Raw genomic sequence first — 19,313 nt, 5'->3', positions numbered from 1 at the left:
CGAGCCCTGGTCTGGGAAGATCCCACATGCCACGGAGCAACTGGGCCCATGAGCCACAATTACTGAGCCTGCGCGTCTGGAGCCTGTGCTCCGCAACAAGAGAGGCCGCGATGGTGAGAGGCCCACGCACCGCGATGAAGAGTGGTCCCCACTTGCCGCAACTAGAGAAAGCCCTCGCACAGAAACGAAGACTCAACACAGTCATAAATAAATAAATAAATAAATAAAAGAACGTGGGAAAAAAAAAAACTCTCCAGAAAGTGGGCATAGAGGGAACCTACCTCTACATAGTAAAGGCCATAAAAAAAAAAAAAAGAAATCTCTTGCCTTTCTATACAGTAACAGTGAACCAACAGAAAGAGGAATTAGAGAAACAGTACCATTTACCATCACATCAAAAAGAATAAAATACCTAGGCATAAACCTACCTAAGGAGACAAAAGACCTGTACACCAAAAACTATAAGATGCTGATAAAAGAAATCAAAGATGACACAAACAGATGGAAATACAATACATACTATGTTCTTGTATTGGAAGAAACAACATTGTTAAAAGGACTATATTACCCAAGTCAATCTACAGATTCAATGCAATCCCTATCAAATTACCAATGGCATTTTTCACAGAACTAGAGAAAAAAATCTTAAAATTTTTATGGAGACACAAAAGACACTGAATAGCCAAAGCAATCTTGAGAAAGAAAAACAGAACTGAAGGAATCAAGCTCCCTGACTTCAGTCTATACTATAAAGCTATGTTCATCAAAACACTATGGTAATGGCACAAAAACAGAAATATAGATCAATGGAATAGAATAGAAAGCCCAGAAATACACTCACGCATCTATGGTCTATTAATCTACAACAAAGTAGGTAAGACTATACAACAGAGGAAAGACTGTCTCTTCAATAAGTGGTGCTGGGAAAACTGGACAGCTACATGTAAAAAAATGAAAATAGAACTCTTTTAACACCATACTCAAAAATAACCCAAAATGGGTTAAAGACCTAAATGTAAGACTGGACACTATAAAACTCTTAGAGGAAAACATAGGTAGAACACTCTTTGACATAAATCACAGCAATATCTTTTTTGATCCATCTCCTAGAGTAATGAAAATAAAAACAAAAATAAACAAATGGGACCTAATTAAACTCAAAACCTTTTGCACAGCAAAGGAAACCATAAACAAAATGAAAAGACAACCACAGAATGGGAAAAAATATTTGCAAACAAAGTGACCGACAAGGGATTAGTCTCCAAAGTTTACAAACAGTTCATGCAGCTCAATATCAAAAAAACAAACAAGGCAATAAAAAATGAGTAGAAGACCTAAATAGACATTTTTCCAAAAACGACATACAGATGTCCAAGAGGCACATGAAAGAATGCTCAAAATCAGTAATTATTAGAGAAATGCAAATCAAACCTACAATAAGATATCACCTCACATGAGTCAGAATGGCCATCATCAAAAAATTCTACAAACAATAAATGCTGGAGAGGGTATGGAGAAAAGGGAACCCTCTGGGTTCCCTGGTGGGAATGTAAATTGGTACAGCCACTATGGAGAACAGTATGGAGGTTCCTCAAAAAAATAACAACAGACCTACCATATGCTTCAGCAATCCCACTCCTGGGCATATATCTGGAGAAAAACATGGTTTGAAAGGTACATGCACCCCAATGTTCATCGCAGCACCGTTTACGATAGCCACGACATGGAAGCAACCCAAATGTCCATCGACAGAAGAATGAATAAAGAAGATGTGGTACATATATACAATGAAATATTACTCAGCCATTCAAAAGAATGAAATAATGCCATTTGCAACAACATAAATGGACCTTGAGATTATCATACTAAGTGAAGTAAGTCCAATTGAGAAAGACAAATATTATATGATATCACTTATATGTGGGATCTAAAAAAATGATAAAATTGAACTTATTTACAAAACAGAAATACAGACTTAGAGAAAGAAGGTATGGTTCCTGGGGGGAAGGGTATAAGGGAGAAATAGATTGGGAGTTTGGAATTGACATGTATACAGTGCTATATATAAAATAGTTAACCAACAGGGACCTACTGTATAGCACAGGGAAATCTGTGGGATATTCTGTAATAACCTAAAAGGGAAACGAGTTTGAAAAAGAATACATACATGTATATGTATAATAATAGATACATGCAGTGTATATAAATCACTTTGCTGTACATCTGAAACTAACACAACATTGTTAATCTATGCTACTCCAATATAAAATAAAAATGGCAAAAATGGCAAAAATTAAAGATAAGGAGAGAATCTTAAAAGCAGCAAGAGGAAAGCAACTAGTTGCATACCAGGGAACTCCAGAAGACCATCAACTGACTTTTCAGCAGAAACTTGGCAGACCAGGAGGGAGTTGAATGATGTTTATAAAGTGATGAAAGGAAGAAAATTATAACCAAGTATACTCTACCTGGCAAGGTTATCATTCAGATTTCAAGGAGAGATAAAGAGCTTTACAGGCAAGCAAAGATAAAAAAGAGTTCAGCACAACTAAAACGTTTTTACAAAAAATGTTAAAGGAAACTTGCTAAGTGGAAAAGAAAAGACCACAACTAGAAATATGAAAATTATGAAAGGAAAATTCTCATTGGTAAAGGCATACATATGGTAAAGGTAGTTAGATAAAGCACTTATAAAATTAGTAGGAAGTTTAAAGGACAAAAGTAGTGAAATCTACTATACCCACAACAAGCACTTAAGAGACACACAAAACAAAAAGATGTAAAGTATGATGTCAAAAATATTAAACGTGGCAGGGGGAGGAGTAAAATGAATGTGGTTGTTAGAAAGCATTTGAACTTGAGACTATCAATTTAAAATAATCATATATATATATACACACACACAGACACACATATATATATAAAATCACGAACAAAAAACATAATAAATATGCACACAAAAAAGAGAAAGGAATCCAAATACAATGCTAAAGACAGTCATGAAATCACAAGAAAAGAGAGTTAAAGAAAAAGGAGCAAAAAAGAAAAACAAAAACAACCAGAAAACAATTAACAAAACGGCAATAAGTACATACCTACAAATAATTACTTTAAATGTAAATGAACTAAATGCTCCCATCAAAAGATATAGAGTATGTTGCCTCTATGCCTACTTTGTGGAGAGCTTGTATCATAAATGGAGGTTGAAGTAATCAAAAGCTTTTTACTGCATCTATTGAGATGAGCATATGGCTTTTATTCTTCAATTTGTTAATGTGGTGTATCACATTGATTGCTTTGCTGATATTGAAAAATCCTTGCATCCCTGGGATAAATTCCATTGATCATGGTGTATGATCCTTTTTATGTACTGTTGGATTTTGTTTGCTAATATTTTGTTGAGGATTTGTGCATCTATGTTCATCCCTGATATTGGTGTATAGCTTTCTTTTATTGTGATATCTTTCTTTGTCTAGTTTTGGTATCAGGGTGAAATTGGTCTCATAGATGAGTTTGGAAGCATTCCTTCCTCTGAAGTATTTTGAAATAGTTTGAGAAGGATAGGTGTTAACTTTTCTCTAAATGTTTTGTAGACTTCAGCTGTAAAGCCTTCTGGTCCTGGACTTTTGTTTGTTGGGATTTTTTTGATTACTGATCCAATTTCATACTGATCAGTGGTCTGTTCATATTTTTTACTTCTTCCTGGTTTAATGATGGGAGAAAGTAATTTCTAAGAAGTTTTCAATTTCTTCTAGGTTGTCCATTTTATTGGCATACAGTTGTTCGCAGTAAATGCCATATATGGCAAACCCACAGCTAACATCATACTCAACAGTGAAAAGCTGAAAGCATTTTCTCTAAGATCAGAAGAGCAGGATGCCCACTCTCACCACTTTTATTCAATATAGTTTTGGAAGTCCTGGCCACAGCAATCAGATAAGAAAAGGTAAAAAAAGGAATCCAAATTGCAAAGTAAAAAGTAAATGTGACACTGTTTGCAGATAATATAAATACATAGAAATACACATAGATAATATAATACATAGAAAATACTAAATACACCACCAGAAAACTGTTAAGAGCTCAGCAATGAATCTGGTAAAGTTGAAGGATACAAAATTAATATACAGAAATTTGTTGCATTTCTATACACTAACAATGAACTATCAGAAAGAGAAATTAAGGAACCATCTCATTTCCCATGGCATCAAAAAAGAATAAAATACCTAGGAATAGATTTACCTAAGGAGGCAAGAGACCTGTACTTGGAAAACTATCAGGCACTGATGAAAGTAACTGAAGATGACACCAACAGGTGGAAAGTTTTATCACATTCATGAATTGGAAGAATTTAATATTGTTTAAATGACAATACTGCCCATGGCAATCTACAGATTCAATGCAACCCCTATCAAAATACCAGTGGTACTTTTACAGAACGAGAACAAATAATTTTAAAATTTGTGTGGAGGCACAAAAGACCCTGAATAACAAAAACAATATTGTGAAAGAAGAAGAGAGCTGGAGGAATCACACTCCCTGACTTCAGACTATACTACGAAGCTACAGTAATCAAAGTAGTATGGTATTGTCACAAAAACAGACACAGATCAATAGAACAGAATAGACAGCCCAGAAGTAAACCCACACACTTATGATCAATTAATCTACAACAAATGATGCAAGAATATACAATGGAGAAAAGACAGTATCTTCAATAAGTGATGCTGGTAAAACTGGAAAGTTACATGTAAAACAATGAGACTAGAACATTTCCTCACTCCATATACAAAATAAACCCCAAATGAAATAAAGACCTAAATGTAAGACCAGAAACCATAAATATTCTAGAAGAAAACATGGGCATAATACTCTTTGACAAAAATCATAGCAATTTTTTTTTTGGATTTGTCTCCTAAAGCAAAGGAAATAAAAGCAAAAATAAACAAATAAGACCTAGTTAGACTTAAAAAACTTCTTCACAGCAAAGAAAATCATTGACAAAATGAAAAGACAACCTACCAAATGGGAGAAAATATTTGTTAATAGTATGACTGATTAGGGCTTAATATCCAAAATATATAAACAGCTCATACAACTCAATATCAAAAACACCCCAAACAATCCAATTAAAAAATGGACAGAAGAACTGAATAGACCTCTTTTCCAAAGAAGACAGACAGATGGCCAACAGGCACATGAAAAATGCTCAACATTGCTATTCTTCAGAGAAATACAAATTAAAACCACAGTGAGATACCACCTCACACCTGTCAGAATTGGGTATCATCAAAAAAGAACACAAATAACAAATGTTGGCAAGGATGTGGAGAAAAAAGAACCCTTGTATACTGTTGGTGAGAATGTAAATTGGTGTAGCCATGGTGGAAAACAGTATGGAGTTTTCTCAAAAAACTAAAAATAGAACTACTATATGTTCCAGCAATTCCACTCCTGGGTATATACCCTAAGGAAAAACAAAATCACTAATTTGAAAAGATACATGTGCCCCAATGTTCACAGCAGCATTATTTACAATTGGGAAGATATAGAAGCAACATAAGTGTTCATCAACAGATGAATGGATAAAGAAAATGTGGTTCTGTCTATAATGGAATACTACCCAGCCATAAAAAGCAGTGAAAATTTGCCATTTGCAACAACATGGATGGAGTTGGAGTATATTATGCTAAGTGAAATAAGTCAGATGGAGAAAGACAAATACTGTATGATATCACATACATAAGGAATCCTAAAAAACAAAATAAGTAGGGAATTCAACAAAAAGGAAACAGACTCACAGACATAGAGAACAAATTAGTAGGGGGGGCAGTATAGGGGTAGGAAATTATGAGGTACAACAATCATGTATAAAATAAATAAGCTAAAAGGATATATTGTGCAATACATGTAGTATAGCCAATATTTTATAATAACTATAAATGGAGTATAACCTTTAAAACTTGTGAATCACTATGTTGTACAACTGTAACTTATATTGTACATCAACTATATCTCAAAAAAAAGATGTAAGCTGATACCACTCCCCAATAAAAAGATATAGAGTAGATTAAGAGATTAAATAACAAGACCTATACATATGCTGCCTGCAAGAGACTCACTTCAGATCTAAAGACACACATAGACTGAAAGTTGATGGGACAGAAAATGGTACTCCATGTGAATGGAAACAAAAAAATAGCTAGGGTGTCAATCAGACAAAAGAGACTTTAAAACAAACTTATAACAAGAGACAAAGAAGAACACTACATAATTATAGGGATTGATCCAACAAGAAGATATAACAATTGTAAATACATATGCACCCAATCTAGGAGCACATAATAGATAAAGCACATATTAACAAAAATAATGGGAGAAATTGACAGTAACACAATAATAGTAGGAGACTTTATACTCCATTTACATCAATGGACAGATTATCCAGGGAGAAAATCAATGAGAAAACACCGGCCATAGGACACATTAGAGCAGATGGATTAATAGATACATATAGAACGTTCCATCAAAAAGCAGTAGAATGCATACTCTTTTCAAGTGTTTGTGGAACATTCTTTAGGATAGATCACATGGTACACCATAAAACAAGTCTCAAAAAATTGAAGACAATAGTAATCATATCAAGCATCTTTTCCAGCCACAAAACTGAGATTAGAAATCAACTGTGAAAGAGAGAAAGAAAGAAAGAAAGAAAGAAAGAAGGAGGGACAGAGGGAGGGAGGGAAGGAGAGGGGGAGGGAAGGATGGAGGGGGGAAGGAAGGGAGGGAGGGAGGGAGGGAGGCAGATGGAAAAAATGCAAACACCTGGCATCTAAAAAACGTGCTAGAAACACTGTGGACCATTACAGCAGTGGTCTCAACTGGAGGCATGTGTGTACAAATCTCACAAATAATGCTGAAGAAGGCCAGACACAAAACCACTATGTGATTTTGTTTATATAAAATTCAAAACTAGGCAACACTAAACTATGGTAATAGATGTCAGAAAAGTGATTACTTTGCAGGAGGGTGAATAGTGAATGGGAAAGGGAAGAGAATGGCTTCTGCAGTGCTGGTAAACCTGTTTCTTGATGCAGGAGCTTGTTATAGAGTATATTCAATTTGTGAAAATCAATTGCACTGTATATATAAGATCTGTACACTTTGACTTACAAAGTTTATTTTTAAAATGGACTCTTTAGTTCCATCTCTTACGTTTAGAAAGCCCTTCCAAACTGAGAGATTATTTCATAGTCATCTATTTTCTTTTCTTTATGTTTTTTTCTTTCTACTTATGTGGAAATTATTTTGGTCAATGGTATGAATTTTAAGTTAGTTTGAATCTCATATATAAATTATTTCAAGTCATATGAAAGTATCTGTTATATTTCAATTTATCATTCTTCTTATTCTCATTCAAAAGTAGAAACTTGGCTGTTCTTGAATAAACAGCTACCACTTTAGTGGGTGCCAACCTGAGTTAATGTATAATGTTGGGTTTGGGAGATAGATTTTAATATTAAATATTGTCTACAGACCAAATTAAAAAGTAACATTTGCAGATAACTTGAGTTTTTTCCTATGACAAGAAGTTAATCCTAATTCAGCAATGGTGACACTAGAGATATAAAATTTTGGAAAGGTGGACTTATAACCCACATCTTTTCTAACACACATTTATAAAACCTCAGCTCCATTCCTTTGCCCTCATTCCTGAGCTTACTAGAATGTTTTGTCCTATTCTCAACAGTTCTTCCCCGTAAATTCCCTTTCTTCTGTTTCTATAAATATATAAATTCTATGACTCTATAAATTCTCTTTCTTCCATTTCTATGATTCAGGCTTTCTTTAGTTCTGATTTCTTTTCTCTTTTCCTAAGCCACATTGTATAAAATATTTTCTACTGCTCTGTTGCTCTCTTTACTATTCTTTCAGTATCAGCTTACTTTTAAAAAACATATTCCCACTACATTATTGTACAAATTATGATACTGTTGTAAAAAAACACCAATTTCAGCCTAGTGACAAATATTTATAATTTTTTACATAAATACCCATATTTGTTCCATCTTTTAACCTAGTGAAAACTGCAAATAATTACAGAATTAACTTTAGAAAATTCATTCTAATGACAATAATGGCAACCATTCATTGTTTATTGCTTACAGATGCAGGAGTTGGCAATTAAAGTGGTGGATGAGAGCAAGGGAGGCATCAATATGATTATGTTCTTTCAAGTGTGCAAGCCTGGGATTATTATAATGCCTAGAGATGATATTCAAGGGGTGTAAATCAATAGAGTCAAAGTAAATATAAGAATACAAAAACATTTGTCTACTCACCTATTCATAATTAGCCATTGTTCAGAGTCTCTTGTGTCCCTTCCTAATAACCCCAGCTTCTGGGAAACTTCCTCTAGGCTCTCAAGGCCACCTCACAATCCAGCAATTAAAAGATTGACCTTGGAAAAGAAAAGAACTTCCAGGACCCTACTCCCATTGCTCTCATCTATTTTGACAGGTGACAAACCTTTGGAATCTTACCCCTGGTAATCTTACAATGGAATAAAACTCATGAGAGGAATGGCAGATTTAAGGGTAAAATTGATGATTAATTCAAACTTGAACATAAGCAAATATTAGGGCTCAGTCTCCTATTTGTAAAATAGAGTTAACTCTAAAGGTCCCTTCAGCTCTAAGGACTCTAATATTACTTTATTACAAAAATTAGAAATTAACTTATTTTCCAAACTTGATTGATGACACTGTAATGTAAGCAAATGAATAGTAAGGTGATCAAAAATAAAAATTTACACTATAAATGTATTTTTTAATTTGAATTTGATAATTCTACATTAAGTTGGTAAAACTCATCAGAATTTGAACATGGAATAAAGCATAAAGTTAATTAAGCTGTATGACAAGAAGATCATAGATATGTTAATATAAAATCTAAGATGTCTATAAATTAAAAAAAAAGAGTAAGGGGCTTCCCTGGTGGTGCAGCGGTTGAGAATCTGCCTGCCAATGCAGGGAATACGGGTTCGAGCCCTGGTCCGGGAAGATCCCACATGCCACGGAGCAACTAGGCCCGTGAGCCACAATTACTGAGCCTGGGCGTCTGGAGCCTGTGCTCTGCAACAAGAGAGGCCGCGACGGTGAGAGGCCCACGCACCGTGATGAACAGTGGCCCCCGCTTGCCGCAACTGGAGAAAGCCCTCGCACAGAAACGAAGGCCCAACACAGCCATAAGTAAATAAATAAATAAATAAAATTAAAAAAAAAAAAAAGAGTAAGCAAATGACAGCTGAATTAATTACTAAATGCCCGAAGTTTCACTAGAGAAATAAAAGCTCTAATAGTATTCAAGATAATTTAACAATTTCAAGTAAAGGGTGGAAATGAGGAGATAAATAACAAACACTGATGGAGAACTGAGAGTCCATTACATAGACAACATGGTTATTTTAAATACTATCTTCTATAACAATGAAATAACACAGCAAGAATCTACTATTGGGTTGGCCAAAAAGTTAGTTCGGGTTTTTTCCATAACATCAAATGAACTTTTTGGCCAACCCAATACATTAAAGGCATTATAATCTGTAGTGTGAGGAATAATAAGACAAAACACAGTACTTAACCTCAAGAAGTTTACAATTTAATATGAGAGATAAAGCAGAAAGAAATAATTTCAATATAAGACATACTATGTTAGATATGCTAATAAATATTCCTAAATGGCAAGTGCAACACACAAGAGAGAAGGATTAAATGAATTTAGACATATAAAGAAATCTTTCAGACAATCACAGCACTTAAATTGAGCTGGAATAGAAAACCAACAGGCAAAAATAAACACAGAAGAAGTTTTCCATGTGTTGAGGCTATCTAAGCAAATATATGGTGATAGAAGAGAGCAGGGCAAACTCTGAAACTGCATAGTTGATAGTGGCTTAGAATAGCACTTCCCAAAATCTATCCTGCATATATCTTCTAGTTACGCACCAGTTTGAAATGTTTATATAATTTTCGTCAAAATCTTATTGAAAATAAGAAAAATCTTTTTTCCTTGAAATACAGATCTGAGAGAATCCAAAATCATTCAAAGTGAGTAAAAGAATATAAAAATATTAAGAAAAATTAAAATATTGTTGTATAAAGATTGGAGTTTTTCGTTAAGTCATATCACCTGGCAAGCTGTCTGGCACATAGTACATGTTCAATAACAATTTCTTCCAAAATTAATTAACAGAATTTCTATTGGATGATAAATAAATAAAAACATACAGAAGTAAAAAATTGATTGCCACTTCAATTTTCAAATATATACTAATTAAATCATTCTTTCATGAGAGCAAGAGTAATAGATTGAAGGGGAAAAGAGGACAACACAAGCTAAATGTGAGAAAAAAATCATTACTTAAACTTTTAGTAGGTGGAAGAAAAAATAGTATGTAAGTAAAATGTAGATTATGAAATTCTGTTTATTAACATTTTTTTTTAAGTTTCAAAGAAGTAATAGGTAATGGAATAAGGAAAGATGCTGACGCATCTATTGAATGCGTGTTTAGGACATTGAAGGTTAATTGCAAGTAAACAGAGGGCTATTGTTAGAGAAAGATTAATTAGAATAAGTGAGGAAATAAAAATAATCAGAAAAATATAAAGGTTTATATAAAAGCCTCCTTGTAAATAAGTTATAATGTCTCAGACAATGTTAAGTTCTTGAGCGAAGCACTGAACCAGGAATCAGTTATTTCATACCATGATGACACATAATCATGTAAATAAAACATCAAATGCATTTATCAAATATTATTTTCAAAGGTGACATACTAGAAAATGATAGCATTTGTACAGCATTTCACAGATACATTTATTTACTTATAATGAGTATCACTATTTTAAATGACTACATTTGAAAAATTCAGAGTGATGAAATGAAATTTCATCAAAATTTCAAAATGAAATTTTTACTCTATGTTCAGAGGACACCACAAGCCAGAATTTTATGACTGGCAGTTCACTAGCTCAGCCATTTCATCAAATCATCATTTTCTGGGAGGCACAAATTTACTCAGTGGCCCTTTTACAATCAGTCCCACATTAGAACCACTTGGTTTTAATGCAGAGCTGTTCCATTAATGCTCCTTTAATTTTAAATTAAGCTACTAAGTCAGCTGAAGCAACCTGAAGAATTTGAAGCTTTTCAAGGTTACTACCACTGATTGTTTTGTAACCCAGACAAGTCAGTTTCTTAGCACTTCAGCTTTTCAATTGTTAAAATGAGGTTTAAATATTCTTCCTTCACATCACTTGATGAAATGGTAGGAATTATGGGAATGATTTTAGAAAAGTGGTGTAACTTGTTGAAATTAAGTACATAAGTACATTTAAACCAATTATTCATACCAAGGTGAAGTGATGTCTCTGCACTCTCAAATCACTCTTAATGTGTTAAAATTTTTAAAAAGTACATATGACTATATTTCTTTTATTTTAAAGTAGCTCAGGATACCCATTTTAATGTCAGCTGGTTGCTTGCTCAACAACATTACCACATTTTTGTATACCTCACTGATGCACAAGATGTTTGCTACAGAATTAATTTCAAGTTGATGAATTGAGTCAGACATACCATCAGATTTCTAACCTAAGATCACACCAATTCCTGAAGTTCCTAATCTGTAAATACCATTATCAGCTCAATTATCTGATGTACCCTAGCAAGTAAAACACAATATAAGCATGTAACACTGTCAACCATTTTTCACTTGAATTTTTGACTGAAATACTCTCTAGATTGAAACATCAGATTACTCTATTGGTTTCCTATGGTTAAATTTATAGACTAAATAATATAGATGACTGACCAGTTTTTCTCCACTTTATAAGGGGACAACTCTAAACTTGTATTGAATGCAGACAAATAAAACTGATCTAAAAATAAAGCAATTGATATAAAGTTACTTATATGCATATTATATGGTCTTTGTTAAAAACATAACAAACAGAAACCTCAATTAAATACAGCCAGGAGATCATCAGAGGAAGCTCTCTCACCCTGCAACAATAGCAGAGTCCAAAGGAGAAGAAAGACTCATCTTCCTTCCTGGCAAGGACTCAGACAATGAAAAGCCACAGAGTCTTTCTTTCTCTCTCTCTTTCTTTCTCTCTTTCTCTCTCTCTCTTTCTTTCTTTCTTTCTTTTTCTTTCTTTCTTTTCTTTCTTTCTTCTTTTTCCTTTCTTTCTTTCTTCTTTCTTTCTTCCTTCCTTCCTTCCTTTTCTTTCTTGCTTTCTTCCTTTCTTCCTTCCTTTCTTCCTTCCTTCCTTTCTTCCTTTCTTTCTTTCTTTTTCTCTTTCTTTCTTTCCTTTCTTTCCTTCTTTCTTTCCTTCCTTCCCTTCCTTCCTTCCTTCCTTCCTTCCTTCCTTCCTTCCTTCCTTCCTTCCTTCCTTCCTTTCTTTCTTTCTTTCTTTCTTTCTTTCTTTCTTTCTTTCTTTCTTTCTTTCCATCTTTACTGCAGTATAATTGCTTTGCAATGGTGTGTTAGTTTCTGCTTTATAACAAAGTGAATCAGCTATACATATACATATAACCCCATTTCTCCTCCCTCTTGCATCTCCCTCCCACCCTCCCTATACCACCCCTCTAGGTGGTCACAAAGCACCAAGCTGACCTCCCTGTGCTATGTGGCTGCTTCCCACTAGCTATCGGTTTTACATTTGGTAGTGTATATATGTCCATGCCAGTCTCTTACTTTGTCCCAGCTTACCTTTCCCCCTCCCTGTGTCCTCAAGTCCATTCTCTAGTAAGTCTGCATCTTTATTCCCATCCTGCCCCTAGGTTCTGTAAATTGATACAGCCACTATGGAGAACAGTATGGAGGTTCCTTAAAAAACTAAAAATAGAACTACCATATGACCCAGCAATCCCACTACTGGGCATATACCCTGAGGAAACCATAATTCAAAAAGAATCATGTACCACGATGTTCATTGCAGCTCTATTTACAATAGCCAGGACATGGAAGCAACCTAAGTGTCCACCAACAGATGAATGTATAAAGAAGATGTGGCACATATATACAGTGGAATATTACTCAGCCATAAAAAAGAAGTGAAATTGAGTTATTTGTAGTGAAGTGGATGGACCTAGAGTCTGTCATACAGAGTGAAGTAAATCAGAAAGAGAAAAACAAATACAGATTCTTTCTTTACTGTAGCTCTCCCAACTTCTTTTTCTTCTTTATAAAAGCAGCCCCTTCCCTTGCCCTGCAGGGACTTGCATGTGTCTTCCCCTGGTTACAGACTCTGAACTGAGATTCTCCACTGTTCCCAAATAAAGCCATCTTTGCTCGAGAAATATCTGGCAGTTTATTTGTTTCAGGTCAACAATTTCATTAAACTTTACACAGTGCTGTCCAATGTGATAACTGCCAACCAGATGTTGCTACAGGGTACTTGAATTGTAGCCAGTCTCAATTGAGATGTGCCGTAAGCATGAAATACATACCAGACTTCAAAGACATAGTATAAAAAATTTAAAATTTTCTCCCTAATAATTTTATATTGATTCCATAATAAAATAACATTTTGCATGCATAAGATTAAATTTAAAAAAATATTATTACATCAATTTCACTGGCATAGTTTTACTTGTTAATGTTGCCACTAGAATATTTGAAATACACATATGACTCACATTATATTTCTACTGAACAAAGCTAGTCTAGCTGTCAAAAAGAAAAAAAAAGGATGGAAGCCACCAAGCAGATACTCTTTTCTAAAAAGAAGAATCAAAAGCATTAAGATATACACTTAGATATACAATTTAAATAATGATACACATATAGAATTTATGACAAATATTAAAGATGGCAGGAAGACAAAGAACAGAAAACAGTCTCTGTTGATAATTACATTGTATCATAAAACACGAGTATCATGTCATGTTCACTCTGATTTAAGAAAAGAACATCTACATTGAAAAATTATGCCAAATATATAAAAATGAATGCAAAAATGTAATAGTAATATGTTAATATGCCACATGTAACCATAAGGTGGAATATCAACTTGTATCAAAGTCTACACAGTGACTATTTTATTGTATTATAAAACTTATATCTGCATCATTTTTATCGGAGACTAAATTGCCTTTCAAATTTCATATAGTATTTAGTTGAAAGGATTATCAAATTCATTTAATGATGATTTTAATTTTGCTTTTTATAAGTCATTCACAAAATGATAATTTTGCTTACATTAAAAAAAAAAAACCTGCTTTAGTGTACACGGATTATACAGAATTCCACATTAAAATATTTTATATTCAAATATAGAGATATATTTCACATTAAAGAAAGCATTTTTATCCCAACATTAAAAAGTTATTAGGCCACTTATATAATTAAAATGCCTTCCTCTCATTATTCTAATTGTAAAATTCATTTTGAAGAAATATTTAAAGTTTCCCTAACAATCTTTTCCCTCCCAACTTCACCCTTTTATTGTCAGAGAGTCTTGAACTCCTCAGGCTTCCTTTGATTGTGCTGTTCATGATGGCATATCTACCACCTGCCAATCTTTCTCCCAAATAATTGATGATCCAATGACAACACAAACTTATAAAATCATGTATCCAAATATTTTCTTTGCTGCTAAATTCATGTCTCCAAGAATCATTTTTCATTGAAAAAGGTTCCTAAAGCTAATGAATCAAATGCTTCACTTCTTTGGACTACATTTCATAAATGATGTCTTTCTCTAACTCTACTTTTCAATCTATCCCTACTGTCTTTCACTTGCCTTTCCTCTCACTCTAATTCACATAATATGAGACAGCTCTTTTATACATTTCACTAGCCTGTTTGATGTCTCTTAGGATTCTTTCAAAATATACACTCATTCATCTCTACCAAATTACCAAAATTGTTGTTACATAAGACTTTTACCTAAGAATGATTCATCCATTTTTTACATCATATTGAAAGCAAGGTACAGGAATACCTTGGAGGTATTGTTAGTTTGGTGCCAGACCACCACAGGAAAGTAAATATCACAATAAAGTGAGTCACATGAATTTTGGGGGTTTGCAGTGCATATAAAAGTTATGTTCATTCTCCAAATAGATCACATGCTGGCCACAAAACAAGTATCTATAAATTTAAGAAGATTGCAATCATATCAAGCATCTTCTATGACCACAACAGTATGAAACTAGAAATAAACACGGAAAACACTGCAAAATCACAAAATGTTAAGGCTAAACAATATGCTAAAAAACAATCAATGGGTCACTGAGAAAACCAAAGAGGACATTAGAAAAGACCTGAAGACAAATAAAAATGGAAACACAGTGATCCAAAAGTTATGGGATGCAGCAAAAGCAGTTCTAAGAGGGAAGTTTATAGTGATACAAGCCTACCTCAGGAAACAAGAAACTTTCAAATAAAGAATCAAACCTTACACATAAAGGAACTAAAAAAAGAAGAATAAATAAAACCCAAAGATAGTAGAAGGAGAAAAATAATAAGTATCAGAGCAGAAATATATGAAAGAGAGTAAAAACAGAAAAGACTAATGAATCAGAAGCTAGTTCTCTGAAATAATAAACATATTGATAAACATTTAGCCATGCTCATCAATAAAAAAAGAGGGCCCAAATAAATAAAATCAGAAATGAAAGGGACAAGTTACAACTGATACCACAGAAATACAAAAGATCATAAGAGAATACTAAAACAATTACACACCAATACAATGAACAACCTAACATAAAATAGACAACTAAGAAGAAATAGATAAATTCCTAGAAATGTACACTCTCCCAAGACTAAATCAAGAGGACATTTTAAATAAAGACCAATTCCAGTAATGACATTGAATTGGTAATCAAAAAACTCCCAACAAACAAAAGTTCAGGATCAGATGGATTCACAGGTCAATTCTACCATCATTTAAATCACTTAAGCATTTAACCATAATTTAATCATTTAACATTTAACACAATCATTTAACACCTATCCTTCTCAAACCTATTCCAAAAAGTTGAAGAGGAAGGTATGTCAGAATCACTATGATATCAAAACCAGACAAGATGCCACAAAAAAGAAAATTACAGGCAAATATCACTGATGAGCAGACATGCAAAAATCCTCAACAAAATATTAGCAGACAGAATTCAAAATACATTTAAAGGATCATAGACCATGATCACGTAGTATTTATGCCAAGGATGCAAAAATGGTTCAATATCTGCAAATCAATAAATGTAGTACACCACATTAACAAACCAAAGGATAAAAAGTATGTGATCGTCTCAATAGATGCAGAAAAATCTATTGACAAACTCAATATCCATTTATGATAAAAACTCTTAACAAAGTGGATATATAGGAAACATACCTCAACATAATAAAGGCTATACATGACAAGCCCACAGCCAACATCATACTCAATGCAGAAAGGCTCAAAGCATTTCCTCTAAGATCAGGAACAATAAGAAGATGCCCACTCCTGCCACTTTCATTCAACAAAGTATTAAAGGTCCCAACCACAGAAATCAGATGAGAAAAAAAATTAAAAGGAATCCAAACTGGAAAGGAAGAAGTAAAGTGTCACTCTTTGCAGATGACATGATACTATAAATATATATATATATATATATATATATATATATATATATATATATATATATATATATATATATGAAATTCTAAAAATGCTATTAGAAAACTATTAGAACTAACAAATACATTCAGTAAGTGTCAGGATACAAAATTAACATACAGAAATCTGTTGCATTCCTATACACTAACAACAAACTATCAGAAGGAGAAATTAAGAAAACAATCCAAGTTACAACTGCATCAAAAAAATAAAATGCCTAGGAATAAATTTAACCAAGGAGGTAAAAGATTTATACTCAGAATACTCTAATACATTGTTGAAAGAAATTGAAGATGAAACAAACAAAAAAAATGGAATGACATACTACGCTCATGTATTGGAAGGATTTATATTGTTAAAGTGACCACACTACCGAAGGCAATCTACAGATTCAAAATCATCCCTATCAAAATACCAATGGCATTTTTCACAGAACTAGGATCAATAACTCCCAAATTTGTATGGAAATCTCTGATAGACAAAGCAATCCTGAGAGAGATGAAGAAAGCTTCAGGTATCACTCTGCCTGATTTCAAAGTGTACTACAAAGCTACTGTAATCAAAATATTATGGTACTAGAACAAAAACAGAACCATGTATCAGTGGAACAGAATAGAGAACCCAGAAATAAACCCACATTTACACGGTCAATTAATCTACAACAAAGGAGGGAAGAATATAAAATGGAGAAAAGAGAGATTGTTCAATAAATAATGTTGGGAAAACTGGACAGCTATATTCACAAGAATCAACCTGGGCTACTTATTCACACCATATACAAAAATAAACTCAAAATGGATTAAGACTTAAGTGTAAGAACTGAAACTATAAAATGCCTAAAAGAAAAAGTAGGCAGTATACTCTCTTACATTCATCTTAGCAATAATTTTTTGGATCTGTCTCCACAGGCATAGGAAACAAAAGAAAAAGTGAACAAACGGGACTATATCAAACCAAAAAGCTTTTGTACATCAGAAGAAACTATCAAGAAATAAAAACACAGCTTACTGAATGAAAGAAGATATTAGCAAACAATACATCTGAAAAGGGGTTAATATCAAAAATATGGAAGGAACTCATACAACTCAACAACAATAAAAACAAACAAACAGAATAAGAAATGGGAGAGGACCTAAATAGACACTTTTCCAAAGAAGACATACAGATGGCACATACACCAGGCACATGAAAAGATGCTCAATATCACTAATCATCAGGCAAATTTCAAATCAAAACCTCAATGAGCTATCACTTTACACATGTTCAGAATGACTATCATCAAAAAGACAACAAATAACAAGTGTTGGTGAGAATATGGAGCAAAGGGAATCCTCATGTATTGTTGGTGGGATTGTAAATTGGTGAAGCTACTATGGAACACAGTAAGACAAATTCTCAGAAAATTAAAGAACCACCACATGATCCAGCAATTTCACTTCTGGGTATTTTCCCAAAGAAAACAAAAATACTAATTTGAAAAGATATATGCACACCAATGTTCATTGCAGCATTATTTACAATAGCCAATATATGGAAGCAACCCAAGTTTCATTTGATAGATGAGGAAGATGATACACACACACACACAATGGAATATTACTTAGAAATTTAAAAAAATTGAAATCTTACCATTTGCGACATGGATGAATCTAGAAGGTATTATAATAAGTGAAGTAAGTCAGACAGAAAAAGACAAATACCTCATGATGTCACTTATATGCATAATGTAAAACAAACAAACAAACAAACAAAACTAACAAACAAAATGAAAACAGACTCGTAGATACAGAGAACAATTGGGTGGGTGCCAGAATGTAGGCAGGTAGTGGGTATGTGAAATAGGTGTAGGTGGTTAAGAGGTACAAACCTGCAATTATGTAATAACTAAGTCATGGCGTACTACACAACATAAGCAATATGTTCAATAACATTGTAATAACTTTCTATGATGATAGATGGTTATAAGACTTATCCTGGTGATAATTTCATAATCTATGCAAATGTTAAAATACTTTGTAGTAAACCTGAAACTAACAATATTGTATGCCAACTCTATTTCATTTTAAAATGTTATGTTCACACTGTACTGTTGTCTATGAAGTTTGCAATAGCATTATGTCTAAAAGAAGCAATGTGCATACCTTAATTAGAAAATACTTAATCACTAAAAATGCTAATCATCATCTGAGCCTTTGGCGAGTCACAATCTTTCTGCTGGTGGAGGGCCTTGCCTTGATGAATTTTTCTACCCATGTAAGCAGAAGAAATAAGGGGAGGTGCTTCCTCAGGACAGGCCACTTTTTCAATCAAATTTGTTCCTGTATTAACAGTAGTGCTTGGGTATCTAGACATTCTCATCTTTAGGGGCTTGGCTGCTGGCTTATATAAAACACAGAATGACCTTGCTTAGATCTTGAGCTTTAACCTAATGCTTCAGCTCCGTTTACCAGTGAGCTCTAGGCTGGAATGGAGAACACTAGCCAAGTAAAATTAAGTGCCTTTGATTTCCCACTTATTCTCCTTTGGTATCTGTATATTCAGTCCCTTCAGGAACCACCTAAAGAAACAGTTATCTAGAGCAAGGTGAGATTTGAGCATGTCTGGGTCCCTTGGCTTAACATCATTTAAAAACACCTCAGG

General features: G+C 33.5%; 1 protein-coding gene across 1 annotated transcript in view; it reads right to left on the bottom strand.

The window, feature by feature from the left end:
• Window positions 1-19,313, bottom strand: part of CPNE8 (copine 8) — a 318,004-nt gene that overhangs the window by 106,985 nt on the left and 191,706 nt on the right. The window lies entirely within an intron of this gene.

The sequence above is a fragment of the Balaenoptera physalus genome, assembly GCF_965194825.1.
Source record: "Balaenoptera physalus genome assembly, chromosome: 13".
NCBI lineage: Eukaryota > Metazoa > Chordata > Mammalia > Artiodactyla > Balaenopteridae > Balaenoptera > Balaenoptera physalus.
The sequence above is the reverse complement of the archived record's forward strand: the minus strand, read 5'-3'. Positions and strand labels throughout refer to the sequence as shown.